The 22702-nt window shown below is 40.3% G+C and overlaps 1 protein-coding gene across 2 annotated transcripts in view; it reads right to left on the reverse strand.

Annotated features, from left to right (window-relative positions):
- The window catches only part of LOC146550885 (prickle-like protein 2), a 37008-nt gene extending 14552 nt beyond the window's left edge, over window positions 1-22456 (reverse strand). For both annotated transcript variants that reach the window (XR_014890278.1, XM_085260902.1), the window contains exon 1: window positions 21987-22456. The gene's annotated coding sequence lies outside the window, so the exon portion shown is untranslated. The remainder of the gene's footprint in view (window positions 1-21986) is intronic.
- Between the last annotated feature and the right edge of the window lie 246 nt (window positions 22457-22702).

A 22702-nucleotide genomic window follows, 5' to 3' on the forward strand; every position in this document is an offset into this window, starting at 1 on the left:
TACAATATGATCTTAAATTGATAAATCACAGTCCTCACTAGAGTCAAAAAGTACAAGGCAGGTCTGCTTTGTCATTGATAAGTTTCCCTATGAACAGATGGTGCCATTAGACTTCTATGCCAGATCTACCTTCTTGCTTGTCTAGCTTCTAAACAGCATGATGCCAATGGAGGTTTCACACGGTGACTTCACTAATCAATGACTGAGGTCACAAAAGCCAGATCTGTCTTTTTTATATCAAATGAAAGTTTATTACATGGAAATAAGCAACGACACCTCTGTTATAACTGTAAAAGAAAAGTAGCAAGCACTCCAAGTAGTCAAGGTTCCTGGCTAGGGATTAGTGACAACACTTTTTGTTAATTAAAAACAACTATAGATCTCATTCTAATGTTCTATGCATAAAATATACATCAGTAAGACAAAGCCACTGTGATGACGCGCTGATTGTTTCTGGTTTTGACATTTTTAAGTGAACCTCTTATCCCAAAGCAGCACACATGTCTGCTGATAGCGCCTTCAGTTGATCTTATGGGCCTGGTGTCAGTGATTTGTTTGGACACGTAATGAACACCTCTGAGACCCCGATCTCCGAGTTATCTAAAGAGAGATTGGCTTGGTTCAGCCAAGTATGTCATAAAGACTGAAGGCAGGGGGAAACATAGCTAGCCTTAATCTAATGAGGAATGATATGACTTCCCTCAGCTCCAATATTACCTTAATTACATGTTGTGTCTTCTAAGCTAACAAGGCAGCCATAATTACAGAAGAATAAACTCGGTTTTACTCAGATTTTACAAACGTAAAAGTGCAGAAGATTTTAATTCTGTTCCTTTGTTATGCTGTCATTACACAAATACAGTGTGTCATTTACAGTGTGTAAAAGAAAGCAGCTTATATTTTAAAAATTGAATACAAAACATACATAAGGTGTAACAAACAAACATGCAATAGTGATCCTGTTCCCTGTGCCCAGTATTTGTGCTACTGAGGAGCATTTGGGATTCATTTTGCAGCACAAATTGTTAGATTGAGAGGACGACAGCGTCACTGTTCGCACCAGTGCTTCGATTAATGGTCCCTTCACACCCCACTTATTAAGATGTACTGTAAGTCTCTACTGTGCATTATTAAACAAAGACACAGTGTCCAACTGTTTGACAACACAGGGTGTTGTCTTTACACTCTAACTTTTGACTGAATGCACATTCAGCTGGTACAGAAGGCTGCTGATGAGTGTGTGACTTTTTGACGTAATACACACTCGCCAGGCCGACTGGTTAGTCATAGCACTCTCCTCTGTTCTTCCCCAGCAACACAAAGAGAGAGAGAGGAGAGACAAGTTGTGAAGTTCTGTTTCCTGGAGGAGGCAACTTCGGCATAATGCATTTTCAGAAAAAATGGGTAATGTATTTAGAGATGAAACAAACATTTTAACAAAGTTTTCTATTATTTTTTTTAACTTACATGTAATTGCCTTCTAGGCTTTGAACATTTATTTCACATGCCTTTGTAAATATTCCTGCCTCTTAAGAGAGTACTCTAATGGCTGATTTTGATTTTAGAAAATTATCATGTACTGCAATCATTTTTTTTCCAGTTCAAAACATGATGGTAATCTTTTTTTCACTAAAAATATATTTGCAATTTATTGCAAGAGAAAGTACAAAGTTTAAATGTTTCTAAACCATTTTCATAGATGTGTATTAACCATTTAAGTTGCCCCTATAATGGCTTTTCTTAGTTTTTAGTTCCTAAAGCTCTGTTTCAGATCACAATAGGAGAAGGTTAGCCTAATGTTGTCATCTCAGTCACACAGCTCTGGCTGTAAGAGCAGAAGAAGCTCCACCCCTCTCCTGTTCAAACCTTCTGTTTTGAGAGGGAGCCAATCAGAAGACAGGCAGCCTTAAAGGGAAAGGAGCCCCTCTGGGATAAATAAAGAATGTTGTGGTTGCTCTAATAGAGTCCAAGGTATAAAATAACAACCTGGAAATGAGCATAATAGGTCTACAAATATACCACAAAGCCTACTTAATGTACATTTAGTGTTATTTAGGTTTGAGGGTTTTTAAGTATATAGATGTTAAAGGGCTTTTGTAATTAACAGTGTGTGAAGATCTGAGGCAGAAATGACGTGCCATCTAATCGATACACTTTCAGTGAAATAGAAAAAGGTAATTAGAAATTAGTCACGTTGCAGGAATAATCATTACATTATTCCTACAATGTGACTTTCTTGACTTTCACTATAACACTGCATAAACATAAATAATGCAATATGGAGCTGATTAGATTAAAACAAATGAAGAAAACAGAGACTAAAACAAATACCACATTTTCCTTACAGTAAAATGTAAATATCTTATATTGTCATGCTTCCACAATCCCACAATGATTCACATTTGTAGTATACTTTAAAAAATAATGGTCCTACAAAAAGTTCGAGCTTTACTGAAGAAGGTTTGATGTGGATTAAAACCCCTTCAGTGTTATTGTGAGTGTGAGAAAAGCTTTCTCTTCATTCTCTGATGATTTCAGTCTGTGATTGGTGAAGCCTCAGGCCAAACAGAGCCGTTCAGAGTCATTTCAGGTCTCTTGGTGACCTCCGTCGCTGGTCTTCTTCTTAAAAGGTCACTGAGTTTGTGAGGACAGCCTGCCTTGTGCAGAACTACAGCTGAGTGTAATCCTTTCATTTCTAAATAATTTATTTAGGGAGGTTCACTGAGCTGGAAATGTTCTTGTATCCATGACCTCACTTGAGCTTGTCAGATTTATTGTGGACTATATCAGACTGACACACCTTGGCACCCACAACTAATTATATGGCATCTAAAATCTGGTGGCTGCATCTGTGCTCATTTGGAGCTTCATAATAAATACGGGGAACACTAATGCAAACAAGTGTTTCTTATTGGTAATTAATTGGGATAATTAAGCAGAGATATTATCACAGTGATCTAAAAAAGGGAACTTAATTCCACATGTATTAAATGTTGTTAAACTTAAAAGTGTGTGTGTGTGTGCGTGTGTGTGTGGAGGGGGGGGGGTGGGGGGGCTATACTGGCAATGATACATAGAAATAGAAATATCAGATACTGACGAATGTTATTTTAACCAGGTGCAGCGGCAAGTATACAGAAGAGAAGACAACTCAGCTGAAGTGTACCACAGAGAGGCTGCAGTCAGCCAACTGTAGGTCATTTGGAAAAACTCTGCAAGTTGCCATAGCAACCAATTGGTGTGCAAAGTCTTCAACAACACCCATCCAATGCGTGCCTGTAGAAATGTAGGCCCATGATTTTATTGATTTAATTATAACGTACAAAGATGGAGAATCTCCCCCTTCACTATATTTTCTCTTAACTATGTTGACATTATTAAATAATGGACAAGGCACACTGTGTTTCACTCTTAAATAATCTCTGAACCTGAATTTAGTTTTTCTATAATTTGCCTCTTCTTCACTCGAATCCAATTAGCGGAGCCTTCATTTACACATAAATTAATCGAGATTAATCCACATCTCTTTGCCAGAGGACAGAAGATCCTCACAACAAATTGGGTAATTTTGAGAACAAAGAGAAGAGGCTCGACGCACAATAGCTCCAATATTATTGAGAGAAGCGACTCTTGAAAGCATACGTTATCGGGAAACCGAAGGAAAGAGGCAAGATACAAAGAAACAATAGATAAAGGGCTGTAGATGCAGCGTTAAGAGCAATGCTTTTCCTTTTTCACGTGTCATGCTTCACCCACCTCCCTCCTTCCTCCTCCCATCCTCATGTGCCTCTGACAGGCTCTGTGTGGGTGTGCATGAGAGAAAGAGAAGGAGAGGGAGTGATGGAGAGAAAAAGCTCTTATTTATGTAAAAGCTGACATGAGAGAAGGTGCTCGGCTGAAGCACAGAGCCTGACCGAAGCTCTGTTAACCCTTCGCGGTCAGAGAAATGCCAATTAAAATGGACTACCTCCATGCCGGCGAGAAAGATGCTAAGCTGACTTTTAATCTCTTTATCTGTTCCCGATGTACAGAATGCCAAGAGTAATTACAATGTTACATTAGCTAACAAATTCCCTGCCTCTTTGCGTTTACAATCCTCTCTTTAAAACAACAAGCTTTTAATGGAGCTCTTCATATTCAAGACATTAGTCTGAATATTAGATCTTACAATCTGAAAAAACTGTCTTAAAGTGAATGCAATCACTCCCTTACTACACAAAATCAGGACAAAAGAGGCTTGTAACTGTCTCAACAGCATCTTGATTGTCAGCTACCATCAGTGCTGTATGCAGACAATTATGTCATTGTAAACAAACAGTGTGCAGAATTATAATCCCAGCATAAAGTAATTAATCACTTTTGCCTGTTGTGGCTTCTGCTGCAGTGTTTCAGCAAACTGTTCAGGGTTTAGGAACAATGTTAAACCTCTAAATATGTGCTTGAAACAATCAGTAAAATCAGATGCAACATATCCTCTCCTCTCTATTGGTAATGGCAGCACTTTGCCACTTTCAACAGCATCACGTTCTCAAAGACTCAGCACATCCGATTAAATATTAAAGGGCAGAGTACAGTGGGAGGTTTGAAGCTTGCTGCTCACACATTTTCTGCTGTGTATATATACTAGCTATACATATGTTAAAGAATGGGTAGTGGTTTAGTTAGCCTCTTTCTACATGCATAAGACAATACCCTGGGAAGGGCTTGGTACACAAATACACAAATTGGCATGCTATACGCAGTAGAAGCCAGTTATGGAAAATCTGAAACACATTTGCTTTTTGGCTTCAGTGGAGCTGTAAGGAAAAATACAAAGTAGCTGGTTTTGATGACCAGCAATTAAACATCTCAGCCAGGCCTCATTCATTTACCCATTCATTAGACGGATACTGCTAAGGTGGCACAATTATGCAGATACCGAGTGATCAAAATGCAAAATGGAAAACTGATAAAGAACCACTGGCTTACTTTGCTCATATTTGTTAAGTAGTTGTGCAAATTTTCTTAAACAGCTTCGCTGTTATTTTCCTACTTCAGACATCTCGTCTTAGCTCTTTCATCATACGCGATGAGGAGGACATCCAAAGATGGCGTCTCTTTGTGTCACTAATAATTTTCTAGTGACTTTCTAGTGACCCTCATTCTCAGAGTTCTTTGGTAATTATCTGCCCAAGGCCCTTACATGTCTAGGTTTAAAACATGGAGGTGTAGGAACTGGACAGTAGAATGTAGTTATAAATTTAAAAAGTAAAAAAGTAGTTAAATAAACTATGCTGTCAGTTTGTTGGTTTCATCCATTGACATCCGGATCCTACGAACTTGCACCCGGTGCTGCACTGTGAAACTAATTTGGTTGCTCATCTCACTCCTCGCTTGCGTAATCAGCTGATATAATCAATTTCACGGGACCACAGATGGATGAAATCTGGTATCGTCCTCCTCACCTCGACCGGCTTCCTCATGCAAATGGCTTTTCAGCGGCTCGGCAGGTATAGTTTGGTTTGGCACTGACTGAGCGTGTTCGGTTACACTCAAAGACGCAAGAAGAACTCTTACTCGTGTTGAAATCAGCCACGACGTGATGTCCTTTCACAAACACTTAACTGTACTCAGACAGATTCATGGTGACACAACAAAGCACTTTTGGCAGGACTGAAATAGTAACCTACTGCTCCACTGACGCTGGTGTGTGTGAGCCTCCCTGCTGGACTAACAACAGCCCAAAATGTCAACCCTTGGCCTCTTTCCCCTCCCCTGCTGACCTCACTGTTATCCCTGATTAATAATAAAGGGTTATAAACACATGCACAGTCTGCTCGCACACATTTGATATTCTTGAACGCACAGCCTTTCCAACCTGTCACCCAACGACAGACGGAATTATCTGAAGCAGCAGGAAGCAAGTGTGCCAGAGCACAGTTACCTTCCATAGGGGATAATGGCACGGCAACAGGTTGTCACAAGGTAAGTGTGGCTGTGCAAATACAGAAACTCTTAGATGTATACACTCAATGAAAAGGAAAGCCTCTGCAACAGCATGGCAACTGGGCAAGAGGCTTCACAGGAAATGTGTTCTTTGTTTTTCTAAACGTAGATACACAGATGAATAGGATGACAAGAAGGCAAAAAATTTCAGATTAGCTTTTACTGGGAATAAATCTTGAAAATGCAATCTTTCAAGTTATTTCAGCATCCTTCATTCCTCCATCTTGTTTCTTAAACCACACACGCACAGACGGGGAGGTGTGTGTGCGTGTTTGTGTGTTCAACGGCTCTCTGAGGCCTGCGTGAAGAATCATTATCAAGGACGCTCATAAAAAACAGCCAACACACTGCTAATTCTCATCTCCGGATAGAAGCTAGAAATCTTGAAGAGAAGTTTATGATTTTACACATGAACGATTGGTGGCTGTCAATTTGTCATCCATCCACAATTATATAACCCTTCATTTCAATAACAATCGGCTCTTGTAGTGCCAATCAGCTCATAATCCAGTTATGAGGATTAAATTCTTACTGCAGCTTATTTGGATCAGGACTAACAAGAAATTAATTGAAAGGGGCTGACCCTATAGGAATAATGTTCTGCAGTTCAGCTGGCAGAACAGACTGAGAAAAGCTCTGAGTAAGTGACAATACTGGTGATATAATTGGGAACATAACACACACTCAGACTGGCTGTTTGCATTTTTCACGCAGTGTTGTCATCAATAGCTGGAGGGACAGGATTTTCATGTGCCGAAGCTTTGGATCCTAAAAAGTACAGGCGACTAGACCAAAATGCTTAAAATTAAAGCAAATAAAGCACTCTCTCTATCGCTGTCCCTTTCTCTCTCTCTTTCTCTCTCTCTCTCTCACACACACACACACACACTGTTCATTTTCTTGATGTGCTAATTGCTGGAGGTGTGTTTCTGAAATCCAAAGTAGGACTCTTTTACCTACAGATGCACAAAATTTCACAAGAACCTGAAAAGCTGTAATTAAAGGGTGACACATTTCTGCTCCTCTCCCACTGTGTGTGGGATGGCCTGAAATAGAATTGCAGGGTTTCAACAGGCGAATCACACTCTACACCGCTGCACAGGCACCATCCGGCGACTCGGGGAATGGAAATGGATACTGCCCGCATCCTCGTATTTGTTGGAATTTTAACGAATGATCAGACAGACAGGTGCAATCGGGTACGATGACAAGCAGAGCTCTGAGGAGCGATGGGCTGCCACAGGCGCAGTGACTCTATCTGAAGTTGTGATATATATATATATATATATACATATAAACACACAAAGTGAATCAGTCTCCAGACCGAGCCTGTGACCTGTGCAAGTGGGGCAGCTGGGCGGGCAACGGCGCATGTTTTCCCTCAACAGCTGCTGGTGATTCATAAACTGAGGCTAATTCCTGTGTGTGATGCCATTTACATCATTTGCCTGAGGGTGTACTCTTTAATATGGGACCGTTATTATTCCACAGCGCCTTGTGTTGCTGGTGGGGTAGAGGGTACATGTGCGCTATATCTGTGCTGCCTTGTATTTGTTTGTCTGTGCATGTGTGTGTGTTAATGTGCCTGTGCGAGTATGTGAGAACGAGAGAGAGCGAGAGAACACGAGAGAAAGAGTCTGTTGCTATGCACTTTTACACATCCTCCCACTGGTCTCTTCACATGAAAAATCATGGCAGAGAGAAGATGAACACACGTAGCTGGGCCATTTTCCTGTGATACAACAACATTTTAGCCACAAAAGCACGGAGAGCTTCAGCGGAGCATCAGAGGTCGGCCAGAGCCCAGAGCCGTCTTGATGCTGTGAGGGAATAGGGCTCGAACCCCTTTAAATTGCTTGTTGTTTTGCCGGATTGCTCCATTACTACAAAGGATTCCAGGGTCAGAGCAATGAGGAAGTCACTGCTGTGTTTTATTGTTGAGTCAAGGCAGTATGTAATTTTGCGGTTAAACCTAAGGTGGGGAGTAATGTTATATTGGCTATTATGTAAGTTCTGATTTACGTAACGATTTACAAACTAGGTGCATGTATGACTGAAACAATTGTCCTTTCTCCTACTGACTGTAAACAAAGCGATGTGCAAAGTTTCCATGAAGAAAACAAATGTTGTTGCTTCTCAAATAAGCAAGTTTTCTTGGGTTTTTTTTGTTTAAATTAGAGTTCAGATAATTGGTTTGGTTACAATTAAGATAATGCAGTTAGGGCTGGTCACCTTTGTTAAACTTTTATTTTTTATTTTTTTTATTTTTTTTATTATTTTTTTTCTCCTTTTATTTTTTCTCTGCCAATCTCCTCTCCTCAACCCCTTCCCTTTGCAGAGTTTCACTCCTTTGCACCTGTCTCTATTCCTTCTAGAGTTTTTTTTCAGTTTTGGTTTTTGGTAATGTTTTTCTCCCTCAAATGACTGACGCTGTCATTTATTTTGTTGGGAGGGCAGTAAATGTGCCAGAGCTAAATGAAATGGGGCACATTTGGACAGCAGCTTTATTGGCTTTAACAATAAGTTCAGATAAAACGGTGCAACACTGCAGATTAAACACAACTCAGAGAGGAACTTGACATAGGGGTATACTGATTTAATTGTAGTTCCCTTAAAAAAAGCAATTTCATCGTGTTACTTCTTTCCTGTGTAATTACCCAGTGTTATTATACAACCTACAGCTATGCTCATTGGGTTACGACCGGCGCTGACAATTGCACACATATGAAACACCAGTATATGTGCACCCCTAAAGGGATGAATTATATAAGATGAAATATGTTTAAGGCCAAGAAAGAAAACCCTTTTCTTTTTCTGAAACTGGTTGGTTATGATGCTACGGCACTCTATGAATTTCACAATCTCATCGCTCCCTCCAGAAATAATGTTAAAAATCTCAATATATTTCCATAATCTCCCTTTTACTGGCAGCGAACTAGCCGCAATGTTTTTTTTTAAACCGACGCAGAAGGGCTGATGAATGTGTGGATGCTGCCATATGGGAAGGATTTACTTCTCACAGTGCATGTGTAAAGTGCTGTCCATACGAAGAGTCGTCTTTTCATGTTCAGACCAGGGCTTAGTTGTGTGAGTGCTTTGCAACGTTTTGGATCACCTTCCCAGTGCAGCCGTGATTAGTTAAGTATAAGTGGTACAACGGTGAATAAATCACATCTTTTCACACAGCTTTCTAGCAAATAGTTGGTGGTCCACTGAGGTAGTAGTAGATGCATCATTTTTGCTGTAAACAAAAAGCAAGCAACAGAGACCTCTGTGCAGATAGCAATGTGCACTAGCAACATTTGCTCCCCGCTGGACCCGGGTTTTACACAAAGGAAACACAGAACTGAATATATAAATTACCCAAAATCAAAAGATTGGAGAAAGTAGCCAATAGAGGCATGATTCATTTGACACCCTCTGTCATTGCTGTAGCACTTTCCCAAAACCCATGCTTTGTGGAGCGACTCAACAATGGACCTCATGTAATGACTCACGCCAGCAAACAAAAAATGCAAGTTGACTGTGACAGGACAAAAGAAGCACACAACAAGATGAGACAAATTTATTAGCTCTCAGTAGAGCCAGACAAAACCGGGGTGAGATGGTCTAACGGTGCTACAGGTGTTCCCAGTGAAAATGCAAATCTGTTAACCCTCGCATGAATGAAAAACTTGCTGAGAGAAAAAAAAAATATGACTACATATAGACCAGCAGTGGCTACCATTATTTCTGATAGAGCCTTTTTTTTTTATTAACTTATGACCTTTAGTCACAAGCGATATGATGCAGCACAATAAGACCAACACCAGCTAGTCTGTGTGGCTAAATGAAGAATAAAAGATGGCTGTGACATTGCTTGAATAATAAAAAAGCAGGCCAATCTTGATCCGTGTACCGAGGCGATCAGTTACCATTAGCCTAAAAGCCATTCAGCTAGCAGCTCAAAGCTGTAGACATTATCACAAAACATAATTAACTAATGAGAAAAACCTGGTGGCCATTAGCCGGGATTCTGCAGCTGAAGGGCAGTGACAAGACGTCGGACTTAAATGGGTTATAGCACCGGGGACAAATATAGTGAGTGCGCGTGTTGGTGTGTGTGAGAGAGAGAGCAACCGTTGGGCTTACAAAGGGTGAAATAAGAGGAACAATTATGATACCTCATTTTGTGATAAGAGCGGCTTCCCAGAAGGAAAGAAAAATAAATATATCAAGCACCTTAATAGAGGGTAGATAACTGAATAAGGTTTGGTGTAAGAAAAGGCAGACAGTGAGATGGAGATTATGCAGGGTAGGATAAAAAGGATAAAAATGATACCAACAGAGGTGAGGAGACAAGGGGTCCAAGGGGAGAAGTCTCCGTTCCTGACTGAACTACAAATGGAGCCCAATCAGCCTCGAAGTTGCCAAGTTTCAGATTTAAGAGCTTTAAATCTGTCAATCTGTCTGGTGAAAGAATGATGTCTAACAGAGTTTGTACTTAGACTACATTAAGATAAGATAAGATAAGATAAGATAACCTTTATTAGTCCCACACGTGGGAAATTTGTTACACTTATCTTGCCACTGATATACTCTTACAGATGTGAAAGCTGACTATTAATGTAACCTTGTAATCTGAGGTGTCAAAATGATAACTACAACTGCAAAGTTATACAAAGTGAGCAACTCACTCTTCTGCTAAAAGATCATTAGAAATCCATAGGTGTGGAGCAAAAGGTAGAAATTAGCAGACTGGTTAAACAAATTCCCTTACAGACACAACGATCCAAGCCAGAAAACAAACAAATTGAAATGCAAAGGTATAATAAAACATCCTGATCTGGTTGAGATTTTTACAGTCTAATTGGCTTTTAACAGTACTGCTCTTGTCCAAAGGCAATAAATCTACTACAACATCTGTTCAGCGAAGCCTATAAAGCGACGCAAAATGGAAAGCTCTGTATGTTGTTGGATTAACAAGTGCCATTAAATCATGTCTGTTAAAAGAGTAAGAGGTACTTAGCTTCTCTAAAGTCATTAATGGATGATTTAGGGCTTGCCTGAGCAACGCTCTGCGGAGACCATGCATGACGCTGCGAGCCCTGAGAATGGGGGAGCATCCTGCTGTTGGAAAAATCATTAGCCGAAACCTCAAATTCAATTACTTCCTCGTTACTGGATCTCCCCTGATGGTGCTCTGGAGGACTTTGCAGCCAAAATAACTCCCGTAACTCCTCCACCTTTGTGATCTCCCCTGCCAGATGAGAGGGCCAGCATTAGCAGCTGCCATCAGGGATCAACACAAGCAGAAGGAGTCAGAGAAACATTTGGGGGCGTTAGCGGGGGACAGCAAGTAAATAAATATAAATGAAGTCCAAAATGATGAGGTACGATTAGTTTTTGACCAAATAACACCAAATAAAGTTTGATTCAAAAATAGAAAGCGCTTGTTTTTTTGTTTTTTTACAGGTACTCTGACATTTACTTCGGTAAAAGTCATCAGTATTCAAAATCCTTCATTTCTCATTATAATGGCCAAATCAGAGATGCAATCATTGTTGTTCCAATATGGAAATACAGTTTCAGAAATTCTATTTAAGTTTTAGTATAGCATTATTGCATCTGTAGACCTGCTAACAAATAACACATTTAATTTAATGTAATTATTATTTTTAGCAAAAGCAAAAATATGCAAAATGCAAGGAAAACCTTAATTTAATCTTAAAAATGTATCATAGCCAAGTAGAAAATATAAATACTCAAATAAGGTAATATTTTAAGTACTTTTAAGTACTTCTACGTATTTTAAGTGAATACCACTTGTCCACTAACTGCATTAAGTTAAAAACCTAAATGAAGGCGTTAATAAAAAGATGGAAAAAGAAAGTGAGCGTGTAGGCTGTGAGCACCTTTCTATACTCTTCTTGGCTTCCAGGAGTCCCAGAGGGAATGGTTGAGCCTGCAGAGAAAGCACTGTTGGGCTGAGACAAGTGGATTAACAGTGATCTTATTTTGCTTGATGAGGGGGTTGATGAGAGGCAGGTGCTGCAGCTTTGGAGCAGATTTGTTGGTCAGAAGTATTTGAGTTTGAGTGGTTTTTACAAAGGGAGGCATAATAGCTAACAACTTTGCCCGCATTATGTTCTCGTGTTGTCAAAGCTGTCCACATTGATGCAGAGCTCATAGGAGGAAACCAAAGATTTTATCTGTGAAGTAATTATCCTGCAGCTTCACAAAAATGAAAGGTGTTTGATTTCAGTATAGTTTTACATTTACCTGCACTACATGATTTGTGGATATCCATTTAGTCTCTAAAAGGGCTTTCCCAATGCCTCTGATGAACCCCTGGGCTGCATAAAACATGTCTATTGGATGGATTGCCACGATATTTGATACAGACATGCCCTGTTCCGCTCAGGATGAATTTTATTCACTTCTAGCAACCATGGGGAAGTCAAAATTTCTTGGCATTATGCATGTGTTAGAATAGGACTGTGAACATGCTAAAAATGCTTTTACCTGACATTAGGATTTATCTCATAGCATCTCTATTAAAAAAAAAAAAACAGAAGTACAGCCTTGCAGAGCTGTGGTGTGACTATTGGGACAGTTTAGCTACCCTAAACTGGCAACTATAATCAAAACTCAGCTACAATATAATCACCTTCTCCTGGTTGAAATTGTCTGAATGAAACTGAATCCTAAACCTCCTGAGAAACCCTCCTTCAGCCAACAGAAGAGAGAAGAGATCACTTTATTGGCCAAACTTCCCAAATCATAGAGTGAAAATGCAAATATAAGAAGAAATATGGTTCACACTGTTTTTATACAATCTAAATCGTATTGGAGTTGAAGGGGGTATAATATGAGTTCATGAGATGAGATTTGAGGAGAGAAATGGGAAAGTGAAAAAGATAAAATAAGAGGAAAAGTCTGAATTTAGATATTTTCTTAAGACGACAGCTAAAATTCATGGAATGGGGAGGTGACATAGAATAGCAAAGGTCTCTGGATTTAGATCGAGGGTGTTTGGGTGATGGGATTTCTGTCTGCTTTTTATGCATTTTTCTCCCTTCTCTGCAACCTGGGTATCAAGTGAGAACTGCCAATCAGTAAAAAAAAATGCCTTTGGGTACTGACAAAGAGCACAGAAGACCTTGGAGCAAGAACCGCATCCTATGCATTTTTAAAAATCTAGTATGCATTATTTAAAATGAAGTCAAGCAAAAGCAAAAAAAAAACTAAGACTGAATTAATATCAAGATCCAAAAATTTAATGAAAATATTTTATATAATTTTATTTATTTCAGATAATTCACTGTTTATATATTAACATTTATTTAATGGTTCAATTTGTGAATGTAGAAATTATGTTTGAAGTTATCTTTCATCTTGCCATTACCAAGTTAGACAGAACTGCCTTAATTCCTAATGGCACAAATTTAACAAGGTGCCGGAAACATTCTTCAAAGATTTTGGTCCATAATTACATGAAAGGATTACACAGTGTTGTTGGCTGCACATTCATGATATGATTCTCCTGATGCACAACATCCCTAGAAAGGTGCTGTACTGGACTGCGATCAGGTGACTGTTCATGTTCAAGAAACCAGACTGAGATGATGTGAGCTTTGTGGCATGGCGCATTGTCCTGTTGGAATTAGCCGTAGAAGATCTTAAAGGAATACTCATGAAGGCCGTGGCATTTAAACAATGTTCATTTGACATCAAGGGGGCTAAAGTGTGCCAAGAAAATATCCCTAACACTATTACACCACTTGAACCACTGTAGTGGTTGTAGTTGGAACCACTAATACAATGCAGGATGGGCCCATGCCTTTATGTTGTTTATGCTAAACTGTGAACCCACCATCTGAATTTCACATCATTAATCAAAAGTCATCAGACCAAGAAATGGCTTTGTGGCCTTCTGTTGTCTGATTTTAGTGAGTCTGTGCAAACTCTAGCCTCATTTTCCTGTTATTAGCTGTCAGAAATACAGCAAATTGCTGTAACCGATTTACTACAGCAGAAGACCATAGCAAATAGGCTACGGTCTTCTGCTGCAATAGCCAATTAGCTTTAAGGTTTGATGTGTTGTGCATTCAGAGATGCTCTTCTGCATACCTCGGTTGTAACAAGTGGTTATTGTGAGTTACTGTCTGACCATTCTCCCCTGATTTTTTATATCAAAAAGACATTTTCTCCAAGAAATCTGCTGCTCGTTGGATAATTTCTCTTTTGTCTACATTGAAATTCCTTTAAATCACCTTTATTTCCAATTTTTATGCTCAGTTCAAACTTCAGCATATTTTAAAACATGACTTCAGTGTCATACTGTAAAGCTGCAACGCTGGTCATTTTAAACCACTTCAAGGTCACATTAAATCATTCAACTGTAAATTGTACATTTAGACTGTTATTGATATTTTTTTTACCTTAATTTTAAAGTGTATATTTATTCCTTTTATATTTACCTTAGTCTTCAAGTATATATTTATTTCTTACTCTTCTTATATTTATTGTTGTTTTTTGCACTGAATGGAACTGGAGCCTCATCATCTCATCTCTCTATATACTGTACTGTATATAGCAGAGATGACAATATAGTTTACTTTGACTTTGACTAAATATCTCTGTTATATGGGCCCTGGCTCATCACATCATATCAACATATATTTTTATACTGTTCAACTCAATCAAATTACATTTCTAAGACACTTAAGTCATTTGTTGTGTATATAAGTCATGTTTAGTTCTTCAAATAGTGCTTAAAATAAAGATGTAATTTTGTGGCATTTGCGATATTCACTTTTAAATATCGTAAAATTAATTAACTTTAAGAAACTTTAAGCTAAGCATGAAGTACTTTAAATATCCATGTCGTTTACCATCATAGAGCCATGAGTGCATAGACTTCTCACCCAGGCTGATTGAATATGCTTTCACTGGCATTTTATGACCATTTGAGATATTTTGGATGTTAAAATGTGCTCCATGGGTCCGTGTGTGTTCAAAGGCATTTTCATAAACATAAAAATGCTATTTCAGAAGACCAATGATGATGCCATTAATATGAGTATAGAGTGAGTATTAAACCTCAGGCCACAGCATAACCACAGATGATTCCCCTCGAGTTAACGTTTCTCATATCCATCAGTTAGTCAGGTCAAACTTGCACCACCATCTACAACAGTAACACCGGCGGCAGCATTTACATCATGCTGTCACTCTCCCCGGGCAGTAATCCATACACCTGCACTACGACTGCAGCCTCTGTTTGTCCCTTATTCTCTCTGTAACTATTAATTTCAGGGAAACAGCCTTTCTCTGACTAAGCACAAACTGCGAGTTGTTCTCTTAGTGATCCCTATTGTATGCCAGTCAGCATTTTGCAGGATACACACTGACTGGATGGAAACTGCTGAGATGCAAAGTGGCGCCGCACTGAAGAAACACATAGTGGTGAATCGAGCTTAAACCCCAAGCTGTACAAGTCTTTCTGCCTCTCTGTCCTCCTTGTCTGTTCCTTACTTCTTCCATCTTCTTACTTCTTTTCGTCCAATAAAAGTATGCGGGGGCTGTTTGAACTAGAAGCATCACAAATGGCCAATAGCAAAACAGAAGAGCAGATGGCAGGAAGAGTGGGTCCAGATGGGAAGCTTTGGCCAGATGAGCGAAGCTGGTGCAGGAGCATACTGACACTAAGTGCTAAGGAATCTTTAAAGAACCAGTGAGTCAGGATGTTGGTGTTGAGTAACTAGGGCAAACAGGACCACGATGAAGCTTTGGGAACAATTACAGAAGTTTGGTCTGATCAATTCACAATGGTCTCAGCGCTACAATAAGCTTTAATGAGCAAGTTAATGATTGGTTTATTCAAACCAATTAAAGTGCTGTAATATGAAGCTTGGGAGAACATTAGTCATCAGACAGCAGGCAACCACAGGGAATCATCGAAGGTGCACTTGAAGAGGAGCTTGATTAACGACTAGTTTGAGGGTAAATATTCACCTTTCATTCCACATGGAAATAAAATCACTTTTTTCTCTAAGTCAGACATTATAAGGAACATGATTCACATGATTTCCTTACTGTGTATTCTCCTTTTAGCAGTCAGGTATTGAAACCTACCGTCTATTTTCTTTTTCTAAGATCATCTTTTGGATGTTCTACTACATTTTTATTAAGCTTCTTCTTTGGCTTTATTTGGCTACTCCCTTTAGGGGTCACCGCAGCAAATCATCTATCGCAATCTCACCCTATCCCTAGAATCCTCCTCTGTCACGCCAACCCTCTGTACGTCTTCTTTCTCTACACCCACCCACCCACCCACTTTCTCTGTGGTCTCCCAGCTCCACCTTCAACACCTTTTGTTCGGTATATTCACTATGCCTCCTCTGCATATGCTCATACCATCTCAGCCGTGCCTCTCTAACTTTGTTTCCAAACGGCTCAACCTAAGCTGTCCCTCTGACATACTAATTTCTAACCCTGTTTCCCTTTGTTCACTTCAAATGAAGATCTTAGCATCTTCCTCTCTTGCTGCTATCCTTCTGTCACAGATCAGGTGGGTCAGGTAGGGTGGAGTTGGTCCATGAACTTGCTTCTTTAACTCTTTTGTCTGTTGCTTTGGATGGTTGATCCCAAGTATTTAAACTATTTTCACTTCCTCTACTCCTGCATCTTCAGTGTTATGCCTCTCTTTCACATCCATGTATTCTCTCTTGCTTCTACTGACTTACTCCTTTCTCCAGAGCATACCTCCACTTTCCCCGGCTCTGTTCCACCCATTCCCTAATCTCACTGCAGACCACAATGTTTTCTGTGAACATCAACATCCACTGAGTCTCCTATCTCATCAGGCAGCCTGTCTTTCAAAAAGACAGACCAGGTAAAAAGGTGGTGGGAAACCTATCAAAAAATAAATAAGTCTTGGTAAAAGCTGTATGTAGTAAAAGTAAAGCTACTACAATTAAAAAAGCAACACTCATTTTAGGTTTGACAGCGTTTTAGTAGGTAAAAGTGACATGAAGTGAGCTGCGGTTTGGGGAAGGCCTTGAAGGGGACTGGCGACAGCTCCCGGGCCTGGCAGATCCCCATGTACTAAATAGAAGTGAAGAAGTTGAAGAATGGAGAACAAGGAGGGAGGGAGGGTGGGGCACGTAAACGAGAATGATCAGCTTGCAGAACTGGGGGAACTTATATAGATGACAGCCGAAAGGAGCGTGTTTGGAGGCGTGGTCCTGCTCCTGAAATTACAACACAGAATCTCCAATAATAGTTAACCTACTCATGAAAGCAAAGGAGTATAATCTTCCTACACGGACATATAGACTTACTAGACACTTCATTTGGTAAACGTTCCTCATACAAGTCGAAACCTCTTTTGGCTTCAGAACTGAGTTAATTTTTCTCATCATAGATTTAACGTGATGATGACATGATAGCATCATACAGTTGCACATCCATGATGAGAATCTCCGGTTCAACAACATCCCAAAAGTGCGTTCCTGGATCGAGATCTGGTGACTGTGCGGGTCATTTGAAATCAAGAAACCAGTTTGAGGTGATCTATGCTTTCTAACATGTTTTTTTATCCTGCTGGAAGCAGCCATCAGAAAATGGGCAGTCTGCAGTCATAAAGGATAGATATGGTCAGCATCAATACTTTGGTAAGCTGTGCTATTTAAGTAATCCTTATTTGGACTAATGGGCTCACAATGTGCCAAGAAAATATCTCCCACACCGTTACAACACCACCAGCCTGAACCACTGATACAAAGTAAAATGGATTCTGGTCCTACCATTGAATGTTGCTGCAAAAATTAAGACTCAGGTGTTTTTTATCCATCTGCTGTCCACCAGCATTGGTGAACCCGTGTGAACTGTAGCCTGGGTTTCTTGTTCTTAGCTGACAGGCTGTGTGATCTTCTGTGAGCCAATCTTGTTCAATGTTTGAAGTATTATGCATTGATAGATGCACTTCTGCATACCATAGCGGTGATCCGTTGCCTTCCTATTAGATTCAAGCAGTCTAGCCATTCTCCTCTGACGTCTAGCATCAACAAAACATTTTCACCCAGAGAATTGCAGCTCATTAAAACTCAGAGATGGTCTCAGCAGATCAGCAGTTTTTGAAATCCTTAGCCAGCCTGTCTGGCACCTACAACCATGCCACATTCAAATGTGTTCACAGATGTTCTTCTGTCACTTAAATCACCTTTCTTCCCCATTCTGATGTTTGGTTTGTACTCAAGCAAGTTGTCTTGGCTGTGGTGACTTTAAAAAGCCATGTGACCTTTGAAGTAAAACCAGCTTTTTAAGCTTTGCCTTCAGAAGGCATTCAGGACTCACTTCCTTCTCATGTTCACTCACTGGTTTTGTATGTTGTAGGGAACATTTGAAGCATCACTGTTATGTGTGGTAGTGGGTTCTTGGACTAAGTTGGTCCACATTTTTTGTGGTAATTCACTGTATTCATAAACTTGTCTGTACACAGCAAAAAACACCCCATAATAATCAATTTTACTGTACTTGTGTTTCTTTTCAAGATATTTGAGTTATTTGGTAATAAATATTTCCACGATTGTTTGCTTTTGCTTTTGCAAATCTGTAGCTATGCGCTTGGGGAATCAGGGTGGAGACACACATGATTAAAGTGCCTGGTACCACTGTTTCATCTGTGAACTTCTGCGTGCCCATTTGTTTTCATGTTTATGAGAATAAGGAAGAGCAATATATTCAACAGTGAACTAACAAGGTCCCACCTGAGACCTTTAGTGCCACAAGGTAGCCGAATGAGTCAGTTAGGTCTCAGCACATGGTGTCCTGCTGTATTGTATGTCACACTTTGGTGCCTCAACAGGCTGCTTCTGTGTTGAGTTCTTCTCTTAGATGACAGTGTGCGCTCTTTGTTCTGGCTGTGTCTCGTGACGGCTCTGCAGTGTGCTGTATGAGTCTCGGGCTGCGTCACCACTGACTGTAATAGCTGAACACTGCAGGGTGGAAAAAACACTTTAACCTGCATGAATTTTGTAGCTCTAAAAGAAGAAAATAAAAAACAGAACCCGACCAAATAGTGCTATAAATCACAAATTAATGACTAAATAGATGGCTACACTGTGCTCTTCTTGCATTTTGAAAAGCAAAATAAGATGAACGGCAAATAACTTTTTTTTCCCTCAGTAGCTACATCGTCAGCGATATGCCACAGAAAGGCTGTGACTCGGTAATCAATAATATGCTTGTACAGCGAACATAAAAGCATCAAAAGCTCGATTTTCACGAAGCTTCTCTCCACCATTATCTCCTAAGTGAATACAATTCCCATTTTAATTTAATCAGGCACAGCAGGATGAACTCATGGGGTCCTGCTTGGAATTGACTGCAGTAAAAACACTAGTTTCATTTCCTGTTTGGAAGCCTTTTCCAAAGGGTGGCGTTTTTAAGCTACTGTACAAATTATCACCATGGCAACCAGAGCTATCTGGAAAAATGCAACAAAAATGGTTAAAACCACAACACAAAACAAAAAAAACACTTCTGTTTAATACGCCTGCAATTACAGGAGCTAATCTTTTATTTGGTGTTTGAGTGGGAGGTCAACTGCAATACATGTGTAAATTAAATAAATAAGTAATTCATACCAAAAAATAAAAAGTCTGCAGATCTACCTACTCATGGCAATCCTTCACTCCATCACTCTTATTCTATTTTATCAACCTTATGTAAGAGAAAGGTCATAGAATATCTATTATTTAACGCCTCAGTCATGGTATATTACATTATTAATCACCTCAGTATAGTCTCTAAACACACACAGTGTGACTCTGATTCTGACCCAGGTGCCACATAAAACAGATCTGCAATCTCCCTGGATCACTTAATTAGAAGACCATAAAAAGACAGCCGCTCACTTCATAACCACAAATAATGTCTGCACAAATTTAACAAACAAACCATTAAAAAAGAAATCTGCCACCACTAGTGATTTGTCAGCGGGCAATCAAGAGGCTTCCTTGTGATCCATTGTTAGAATAAAAACTGAACATGAATGGCAATGCAAGTCTAAATTCTGAACATGTCCTTTGAGGGAAGTGAACAAACAGGCTTTGTGTAGCTGATACAATTGTATAAGATCTGACTGAGCCACCTGAACTGTCAGCATATCAGGGCCATAAAAGCAGCACAGAAGCAGAAATGTACTGTGAAAGCGCCGCATGGGGCAGAGCAGCAAGAGCTCTGAGACACCCGCCCACCCTTCCTGAATCAGCCGTTTCTGTGGCGACCAGAGCGGAGAGGGGTGGAGGGAGGCGCATGGTAAAAGTGAAGAGACAATTTCAAACCTGGTGGGAGAAACATGGATGGATGGATGGATGGATGTCGGTACATATATACTGGAGGTTGGGTGAAAAAAGGAGGTGGCACAGTCAATGGGGAGCTTGGGCTGTTTTTTCAACATCACAGCAGTGACAGATTGACAGTTGGAGGCAAACAACAGCAGCAAACACCGAGGGGAATTTTCGCTGTCAATGGCAGCCCAGATCACGGTCATGGCTCAGGGGTTTAAACCATCTAAACACTGACAATGTGTCTCTGTGAAATCTCATTCAGCCATATGCTTTTATTCAAAGGATTGTATTTCTCTGTCCTCTCTTTAAGCAAATCATACAGGCTTGAAGTTGGTCAGATTCAGGCTTAGTTCAAAGACAAACTTCAAAAGAACTAAAGTCCATTCAGCAAGTTCTGCAGTGGAGAAAATAATTCTAGACCAACCTGCTGATTCCCTGCGGTAAACATTCATGAGCTGCCATTACACGTAATTACATCCCAGGATGCAGTACAAGTGACGAGTGTTACACACCAATATGGAGGAGAAGGTGCTAAAGAGGAATCCAGCTTTGCAACACAGTACAAATAATTACGTTTGGGCTCAATCAGGGCAAAACAAATAAAGAAATCAGCACTGATATGATACACTAACACAGACAGGAGAAAAGTGGACATGTGAGCCAAAAAAAAAACCTTATTCCAAATTAACAGCAGACTGTTTGCTGCATATAACGCCACAGAAAAAAGGCATGCATGATCTGGCCCATTAGAGAGATCTTTGATTTGATGTCAGCTCTATTTTTGAAACCAAGCCAGTATGCTGAGAACCTTATTATGTAACAGATTAGATGTTAAAGCGAGAATATTGCTACAGTCTTAGACTACAGCGATCGCATTCTACCAATGCTACAATAATTAGGGATGGATGCAGTCGTTCTCTTGCGCAGTTGAGACGAAAGGCTCACGCTAAGCTCAAGAAAAACAGCGTAAATCTGAAGTGTAAACTCCTGCAGATATTCCCGACAGTTGTTGATAAACTACTGTGTCCACACGGACAAATTGCGGGCTGGAACGGAGGCGCAATCTGCATTCCATCAAATACTGTAGTCCGCCTGAAGCACAGCTTCTGAGATGAAACTGTCTTCATCTTGTGTTGTTGTTTTTTTTTTTTTTTTGGGGGGGGGGGGTATCTTGTTTTTTCTCCCCTGTTTCTAAACTACACTGAGAGAGCAGTGGCAGAAACAGTTTCCACTCCACCCACTCTCTCTAGCAGGGACACATGGACACATGGGGAAACAGGGATGAAATCAAATGCATTTACTCCTTCCAGAGGCAACGCTTTCCCCAAGTCCCAGCGGTCTTTCTCACCTGTCAGCGAGAAGGTAAACAAGCCTTCATACAAACTAACGTTTGCGCGAACATATATGTGAAAACACCCCCACCTGTCACATCGACGCGCACAAAACCAAAGGTGGATACACCTCATTTCTTAAGAAGAACTTTTGGCATTTGTGAAATCATTCCTGTATATACTACAATATTCAAATAGTAACATGCATACATTACAGTAAAATAAACACAGACTGGTGGAAATCATAATAATAATAATGATAATCACATGGATACATCCAGTGCAGTCTTTAGTGAGTCGAGTATTTTGTCATGATTCTGTTGACACTCACCTGTTTGTGTAGCTGGTTTCAGAGTCCTGGGGTGCGAGGCAGCTCAGACAGAAGTGCGCAGGGACTCGGCTGAGTTGCTCACACTGGACACATACCAGAAGACTGACTGGCTCTGCTCTGCACTGCACAGCTCACAGCGCTCTGCTCTTCCCTCCGAGTCTCAGAGTCAAACAGCAGATCTGCTTCTGCTGCCTCTCCCTCTTCCTTTCACACGTACTGTAGCAGCAACAGAGGGAAGGCTGGGGGGCTGCAGACTCTCTGATCAACACAAGTCTCCCTCCTCTCTCTCACTCTCTTTCTCCCTCCTCTCTCTCACTCTCTCTTTCTCCCTCCTCTCTCTCTCTCTCTCTCTCTCTCTCCTTCCGGCTCTATGTCTCTCCTCAAGTATGGCTACAGGCAACCGCGGCTGAAGAGATGAGCAGAAAACACAGTGAGTAAGTGTATAGATGAAGTTGACTCCGTTTGCAAGTATTTATGTTGTGTGCTTTTGTGCGAAACGGCGCGCTGTACAACAGCACTGCACATAAGCGTACACGCAGTGGGAGAAAGCTTTACTCCCACCTCCTGCTCCCCCTTTTCACCACCACCTACCCTCCGCTCCTTTGCCAGCCCCACACCAGCCTGTTGAAATGAGTCATCAGCTATCAGCCAATCACACAGTGGCACACAGCCTCCGATAAGAATAACAGGAGTATTTATGCACTCCTGCTTTAAGA

Source organism: Mchenga conophoros, linkage group LG20 (assembly GCF_057382185.1).
Source record: "Mchenga conophoros isolate Kocher_MC1m ecotype Shallow Benthic linkage group LG20, M_conophoros_male_GT1.1, whole genome shotgun sequence".
In the NCBI taxonomy this organism is placed as follows: Eukaryota; Metazoa; Chordata; class Actinopteri; order Cichliformes; family Cichlidae; genus Mchenga; species Mchenga conophoros.